We start from the raw sequence: 8,688 nt of genomic DNA on the forward strand, positions 1-8,688 counted from the left end.
GATGAAAAGGGTCCTTATGAAGGGTAAATAGAAATTGGCATATCACGTTGTGGTTTTACGTAGGTAAGAAACGTTCTTGCTAAGAAACCTATAGCAGCCACGTAAAAACTTGCAACAACAATTAGAGGACGTCTAACTTGTTTTTGCAGCATATGCCGTGTGATGTGATATGGCCAAAAGGATGTGATGAATGATATATGTGATGTATGAGATTGATCATGTTCTTGTAATAGGAATCACGACTTGCATGTCGATGAGTATGGCAACCGGCAGGAGCCATAGGAGTTGTCTTTATTTTTGTATGACCTGCGTGTCATTGAACAACGTGATGTAAATTACTTTACTTTATTGCTAAACACGTTAGCCATAGAAGTAGAAGTAATCGTTGGCGTGACAACTTCATGAAGACACGATGATGGAGATCATGGTGTCATGCCGGTGACGAAGATGATCATGGTGCCCCGAAGATGGAGATCAAAAGGAGCAAAATGATATTGGCCATATCATGTCACTATTTGATTGCATGTGATGTTTATCATGTTTTACATCTTATTTGCTTAGAACGACGGTAGCTTAAATAAGATGATCCCTCGCAATAATTTCAAGAAAGTGTTCCCCCTAACTGCACCGTTGCGAAGGTTCGTTGTTTTGAAGCACCACATGATGATCGGGTGTGATAGATTCTAACGTTCGAATACAACGGGTGTAAGCCAGATTTACACACGCAATACACTTAGGTTGACTTGACGAGCCTAGCATGTACAGACATGGCCTCGGAAGACGGAAGACCGAAAGGTCAAGCATGAGTCGTATAGAAGATACGATCAACATGAAGATGTTCACCGATGTTGACTAGTCCGTCTCACGTGATGATCGGACACGGCCTAGTTAACTCGGATCATGTTTCACTTAGATGACTAGAGGGATGTCTATCTGAGTGGGAGTTCATTGAATAATTTGATTAGATGAACTTAATTATCATGAACTTAGTCTAAAATCTTTACAATATGTCTTGTAGATCAAATGGCCCACGCTAATGTTGCCCTCAACTTCAACGCGTTCCTAGAGAAAACCAAGCTGAAAGATGATGGCAGCAACTATACGGACTGGGTTCGGAACCTGAGGATCATCCTCATAGCTGCCAAGAAAGATTATGTCCTAGAAGCACCGCTAGGTGACGCACCCATCCCAGAGAACCAAGACGTTATGAACGCTTGGCAGCAGCGTGCTGATGATTACTCCCTCGTTCAGTGCGGCATGCTTTACAGCTTAGAACCGGGGCTCCGAAAGCGTTTTGAGCAACACGGAGCATATGAGATGTTCGAAGAGCTGAAAATGGTTTTCCAAGCTCATGCCCGGGTCGAGAGATATGAAGTCTCCGACAAGTTCTTCAGTTGTAAGATGGAGGAAAATATTTCTGTCAGTGAGCACATACTCAAAATGTCTGGGTTACACAACCGCTTGTCTCAGCTAGGAGTTAATCTCCCGGATGACGCGGTCATTGACAGAATCCTCCAGTCGCTTCCACCAAGCTACAAGAGCTTTGTGATGAACTTCAATATGCAGGGGATGGAAAAGACCATTACTGAGGTATATTCAATGCTGAAATCAGCGGAGGTGGAGATCAAAAAGGAACATCAGGTGTTGATGGTGAATAAAACCACTAAGTTCAAGAAAGGCAAGGGTAAGAAGAACTTCAAGAAGGACGGCAAGGGAGTTGCCGCGCCCGGTAAGCCAGTTGCTGGGAAGAAGCCAAAGAATGGACCCAAGCCTGAGACTGAGTGCTTTTATTGCAAGGGAAGTGGTCACTGGAAGCGGAACTGCCCCAAGTACTTAGCGGACAAGAAGGCCGGCAACACCAAAGGTATATGTGATATACATGTTATTGATGTGTACCTTACCAGCACTCGCAGTAGCTCCTGGGTATTTGATACCGGTGCGGTTGCTCATATTTGTAACTCAAAGCAGGAGCTGCGGAATAAACGGAGACTGGCAAAGGACGAGGTGACGATGCGCGTCGGGAATGGTTCCAAGGTCGATGCGATCGCCGTCGGCACGCTACCTCTACATTTACCTACGGGATTAGTTTTAAACCTCAATAATTGTTATTTAGTGCCAGCTTTGAGCATGAACATTGTATCAGGATCTCGTTTAATTCGAGATGGCTACTCATTTAAATCCGAGAATAATGGTTGTTCTATTTATATGAGAGATATGTTTTATGGTCATGCCCTGCTGGTTAATGGTTTATTCTTAATGAATCTCGAATGTAGTGTTACACATATTCATATTGTGAGTACCAAAAGATGTAAGGTTGATAATGATAGCCCCACATACTTGTGGCACTGCCATCTTGGTCACATTGGTGTCAAGCGCATGAAGAAGCTCCATGCTGATGGACTTTTAGAGTCTCTTGATTACGAATCATTTGACACGTGCGAACCATGCCTCATGGGTAAGATGGCCAAGACTCCGTTCTCCGGAACAATGGAGCGAGCAACCAACTTATTGGAAATCATACATACTGATGTGTGCGGTCCAATGAGTGTTGAGGCTCGCGGTGGCTATCGTTATGTTCTCACTCTCACTGATGACTTGAGTAGATATGGGTATGTCTACCTAATGAAACACAAGTCTGAGACCTTTGAAAAGTTCAAGGAATTTCAGAGTGAGGTTGAGAATCAACGTGACAGGAAAATAAAATTCTTACGATCAGATCGTGGGGGGGAATATTTGAGTCACGAATTTGGCACACACTTAAGGAAATGTGGAATAGTTTCACAACTCACGCCGCCTGGAACACCTCAGCGAAATGGTGTGTCCGAACGTCGTAATCGCACTCTATTGGATATGGTGCGATCTATGATGTCTCTTACCAATCTACCGCTCTCATTTTGGGGCTATGCTTTAGAGACTGCCGCATTCACTTTAAATAGGGCTCCGTCGAAATCCGTTGAGACGACACCGTATGAACTATGGTTTGGGAAGAAACCTAAGCTGTCGTTTCTAAAATTTGGGGATGCGATGCTTATGTCAAGAAACTTCAACCTGAAAAGCTCGAACCCAAGTCGGAAAAATGCATCTTCATAGGATACCCTAAGGAAACCATTGGATATACCTTCTACCTCAGATCCGAAGGAAAGATCTTTGTTGCCAAGAACGGGTCCTTTCTGGAGAAAGAGTTTCTCTCGAAAGAAGTAAGTGGGAGGAAAGTGGAACTTGATGAAGTACTACCTCTTGAACCGGAAAGTAGCGCAGCTCAGGAAGATGTTTCTGTGGTGCCTGCACTGACTAGAGATGAAGCTAATGATGATGATCAAGGTACTTCGGATCAAGTTACTACTGAACTTCGTAGGTCCACGAGGACACGTTCCACACCAGAGTGGTATGGCAACCCTGTCCTGGGAATCATGTTGTTAGACAACGGTGATCCTTCGAACTATGAAGAAGCAATGGCGGGCCCAGATTCCAACAAATGGCTTGAAGCCATGCAATCCGAGATAGGATCCATGTATGAAAACGAAGTATGGACTTTGATTGACTTGCCCGATGATCGGCGAGCCATAGAAAATAAATGGATCTTTAAGAAGAAGACAGACGCGGATGGTAATGTGACCGTCTATAAGGCTCGACTTGTCGCTAAGGGTTATCGACAAGTTCAAGGGGTTGACTACGATGAGACTTTCTCACCCGTAGCGAAGCTGAAGTCCGTCCGAATCATGTTAGCAATTGCCGCATCCTATGATTATGAGATATGGCAAATGGACGACAAAACGGCATTCCTTAACGGCTTTCTTAAGGAAGAATTGTATATGATGCAGCCGGAAGGTTTTGTCGATCCTAAGAATGCTAACAAGGTATGCAAGCTCCAGCGCTCCATCTATGGGCTGGTGCAAGCATCTCGGAGTTGGAACATTCGATTTGATGAGATGATCAAAGCGTTTGGGTTTACACAGACTTATGGAGAAGCCTGTGTTTACAAGAAAGTGAGTGGGAGCTCTGTAGCATTTCTCATATTATATGTGGATGACATACTGTTGATGGGAAATGATATAGAATTCTTGGGAAGCATAAAGGCCTACTTGAACAAGTGTTTTTCAATGAAGGACCTTGGAGAAGCTGCTTATATATTAGGCATCAAAATCTATAGAGATAGATCAAGACGCCTCATTGGTCTTTCACAAAGTACGTACCTTGACAAGATATTGAAGAAGTTCAATATGGATCAGTCCAAGAAGGGGTTCTTGCCTGTATTGAAAGGTGTGCAATTGAGCACGGCTCAATGCCCGACCACGGCAGAAGATAGAGAAAAGATGAGTGTCGTCCCCTATGCCTTGGCCATAGGGTCTATTATGTATGCCATGCTGTGTACCAGACCTGATGTAAACCTTGCCGTAAGTTTGGTAGGTAGGTACCAAAGTAATCCCGGCATGGAACACTGGAGAGCGGTCAAGAATATCCTGAAGTACCTAAAGAGGACTAAGGATATGTTTCTCGTTTATGGAGGTGACGAAGAGCTCGTCGTAAAGGGTTACGTCGATGCTAGCTTCGACACAGATCTGGATGACTCTAAGTCACAAATCGGATACGTGTATATTTTGAATGGTGGGGCAGTAAGCTGGTGCAGTTGCAAGCAAAGCGTTATGGCGGGATCTACATGTGAAGCGGAATACATGGCGGCCTCAGAGGCAGCACAAGAAGCAATCTGGGTGAAGGAGTTCATTACCGACCTAGGAGTTATTCCCAATGCGTCGGGCCCGATGACTCTCTTCTGTGACAACACTGGAGCTATTGCCCTTGCCAAGGAGCCCAGGTTTCACAGGAAGACCAGGCATATCAAGCGTCGCTTCAACTCCATTCGTGAAAGTGTTCAAAATGGAGACATAGATATTTGTAAAGTACATACGGACCTGAATGTAGCAGATCCGTTGACTAAACCTCTCCCTAGAGCAAAACATGATCAACACCAGAACTCTATGGGTGTTTGATTCATCACAATGTAACTAGATTATTGACTCTAGTGCAAGTGGGAGACTGTTGGAAATATGCCCTAGAGGCAATAATAAAATGGTTATTATTATATTTTCTTGTTCATGATAATTGTCTATTGTTCATGCTATAATTGTGTTATCCGGAAATCGTAATACATGTGTGAATACATAGACCACAACATGTCCCTAGTGAGCCTCTAGTTGACTAGCTCGTTGATCAACAGATAGTCATGGTTTCCTGACTATGGACATTGGATGTCATTGATAACGGGATCACATCATTAGGAGAATGATGTGATGGACAAGACCCAATCCTAAGCATAGCACAAGATCGTGTAGTTCGTTTGCTAGAGCTTTTCCAAATGTCAAGTATCATTTCCTTAGACCATGCGATTGTGCAACTCCCGGATACCATAGGAGTGCTTTGGGTGTGCCAAACGTCACAACGTAACTGGGTGGCTATAAAGGTGCACTACGGGTATCTCCAAAAGTGTCTGTTGGGTTGGCACGAATCGAGACTGGGATTTGTCACTCCGTATGACGGAGAGGTATCTCTGGGCCCACTCGGTAATGCATCATCATAATGAGCTCAATGTGACCAAGTGTTTGGTTACGGGATCATGCATTACGGTACGAGTAAAGTGACTTGCCGGTAACGAGATTGAACAAGGTATTGGGATACCGACGATCGAATCTCGGGCAAGTAACGTACCGATTGACAAAGGGAATTGTATACGGGATTGATTGAATCCTCGACATCGTGGTTCATCCGATGAGATCATCGTGGAACATGTGGGAGCCAACATGGGTATCCAGATCCCGCTGTTGGGTATTGACCGGAGAGTCGTCTCGGTTATGTCTGCCTGTCTCCCGAACCCGTAGGGTCTACACACTTAAGGTTCGGTGACGCTAGGGTTGTAGAGATACTAGTATGTGGTAACCCGAAAGTTGTTCGGAGTCCCGGATGAGATCCCGGACGTCACGAGGAGTTCCGGAATGGTCCGGAGGTGAAGAATTATATATAGGAAGTCCACCGGGAAAGTTTCGGGGGTCACCGGTATTGTACCGGGACCACCAGAAGGGTCCCGGGGGTCCACCGGGTGGGGCCACCTATCCCGGAGGGCCCCATGGGCTGAAGTGGGAGGGGAACCAGCCCCTGGTGGGCTGGTGCGCCCCCTTGGGCCTCCCCCTGCGCCTAGAGTTGGAAACCCTAGGGGTGGGGGGCGCCCCACTTGGCTTGGGGGGCAAGCCACCCCCTTGGCCGCCGCCCCCCTTGGAGATTGCATCTCCTAGGGCCGGTGCCCCCCAGGGTAAAGAGGGGGGAGGGAGGGCAGCAGTACCCAAGCCCTGGCGCCTCCCTCTCCCTCCCGTGACACATCTCCCTCCTCCCGCAGTGCTTGGCGAAGCCCTGTTGGAATCCCGCTACTTCCACCACCACGCCGTCGTGCTGCTGGATCTTCATCAACCTCTCCTTCCCCCTTGCTGGATCAAGAAGGAGGAGACATCGCCGCTCCGTACGTGTGTTGAACGCGGAGGTGCCGTCCGTTCGGCACTCGGTCATCGGTGATTTGGATCACGACGAGTACGACTCCATCAACCCCGTTCTCTTGAACGCTTCCGCTCGCGATCTACAAGGGTATGTAGATGCACTCCTTCCCTCTCGTTGCTAGTAAACTCCATAGATGGATCTTGGTGATGGGTAGAAAATTTTAAATTTCTGCAACGATCCCCAACAGTGTCCCACAGGGGCGAGTCCGGGGCGTACCTGTCGTCGTAGTACAGGTCGTCCGGGAGGAGGAGGCGGCGGCATTCGATCTCCTGGCGGCGAGCTCGGCCACTCAACGGGACCGGCGGGATCGGCACGCGGTCGACGGACAAGTGCCAATTATTGGGGAGGTGGACGTCGCTCCAGGGAGCGGCGTCCTCGTCTCCCAGTAGCGGCGGCATACAGCTGCCTCGATGTAGTGGCGGTCGCGCTCGCCGGCGACCGTGGGGGCGATGGAGAACGCGGGCGGCACGGGGGCCCGACGCGGTGGTGATGCGGGCTCCTCCTTCTTCACGGAGCCGCGGCGGCGCCCCGACGAGGAGCCAGCCTCGCGGTCGTGCTTCCCGTGGTGGCCGTAGTTCCATAGCCCCATGGCTGCGGGCGGCCGGCGGCGAGTTCGAGGCTAGGGTTTGGGGGTTTGGGGTTGTCGGGTTTCGAGGAGGCCGCGGGGTGGAGTGGGGAAGTGTGGACGACAACCGGTCCACGGCTTCCCCATTTAAGAACGACCGCGACCGTTCGCATGGGCGGATGACAGGCGAGGCCGGCCGCGCATGCGCATTGATCTCCGGTGGTGGGAGGTAGGTGGCCGCCTGCCACGCGGCCCCGACGCGGACGAGCGACGCGTCTGTTTGCTGTCCGCCGCGATCCAAACCCGCGCATGTTTGAGCTCAAAATGGGTCGGTCCGGACACAAAACGGACCAGATGGGTGCCGGCCGTCGCGCGCTGGGCCACCTCGTTTGTCCCTTTTACCCTAAACGGACGGGGCCGGACAGGATGAGGTCGCGTGGTGGAGTTGGCCTCAAGCTCGCAACAACTACGCTACCCCGCGTGCATGCTGGCGGAAAGCATTTTTCCTTTTCGAAGCGGAATATGCAGGTTCAACTTGCTCCGCTGAAATGTCATGACATCGTGCGTGACGGATGGAGCAGGCGGTAGCGGAGGGAGAGGATTTGTGGCAAGCAGTTGCGGTGGAACACAGATTTGCGGCTGTCCGATTGCCTCGTGATTCATAAACTGTTTTGGTGTTGCATGTGTTTTATTAGCCCTTAATTACCTTAGACGAGGTCCATGTATACAGCTTTTGAGAACTCCACCCATTCCACATCCCATGCTATTTCTTTTAGCATTCAAATTTGAATCTATATATCTTTTAAACCAAAATCAAATTTATATTTCATTTGCATATTTGTGTTTTTTATGACGAGGACTTTCAAATAAGATCCATTTTGGATACTTCCTCCATTCCACAATATATGACACGTCTTATATTATGGGCTGAAGGGAGTACATTTTTGACAAGTTTTTAAAAGATTGTTAAGTTTCAACTACCGAGACTTGATACGAGCAAATGAGAAAATCGTAAGTTTTAGAAACTGAAACTTAAAACTTGGTGTGCCCTCTAGAATCCAACGACTTTGCGGATCGCGAGCCAAATCAGGCAGCCGGGTAAGTCTCAACTATTAAAAGTTTAAAAATTGATAAATAAAGACCTAAGCCCTAAGCCCATAACCCTAAAACCCTAAAAGCATACGAAACTTGGTAAAACTTAATGTTACAATTATCAAGTTTCAGTATTTGAAACTCAGTATTTTTTTTCTAAGAAAAGAGGTCGAAATGTATTTAAAATTGGTCTTGTTCGAAAGTTCTCGACAAACACAAATATGTGAGCGAAACTTAATTTTGACTTTGGGATAAGTATATTTTTCGTCCCTTAATTTTTTCAGAAATATAGAAATGGTCCCTCAACTCTAAAAACCAGCGAACTGTAGTCCCTTAATTTTTAAAACCGGATAAGTTTAGTCCCTTATATCACTTTAGCTGATTTTTGCTGACGTGGACTGATTTTTGTTTGGAACAGTGGGATCATTTGAACGTATGTGCTGTAAAAAAGTAAAAGACATGCAAAAAATATAACATTGGTCGACTGACTC

This window comes from Triticum aestivum, chromosome 4D (genome assembly GCF_018294505.1).
Source record: "Triticum aestivum cultivar Chinese Spring chromosome 4D, IWGSC CS RefSeq v2.1, whole genome shotgun sequence".
In the NCBI taxonomy this organism is placed as follows: Eukaryota; Viridiplantae; Streptophyta; class Magnoliopsida; order Poales; family Poaceae; genus Triticum; species Triticum aestivum.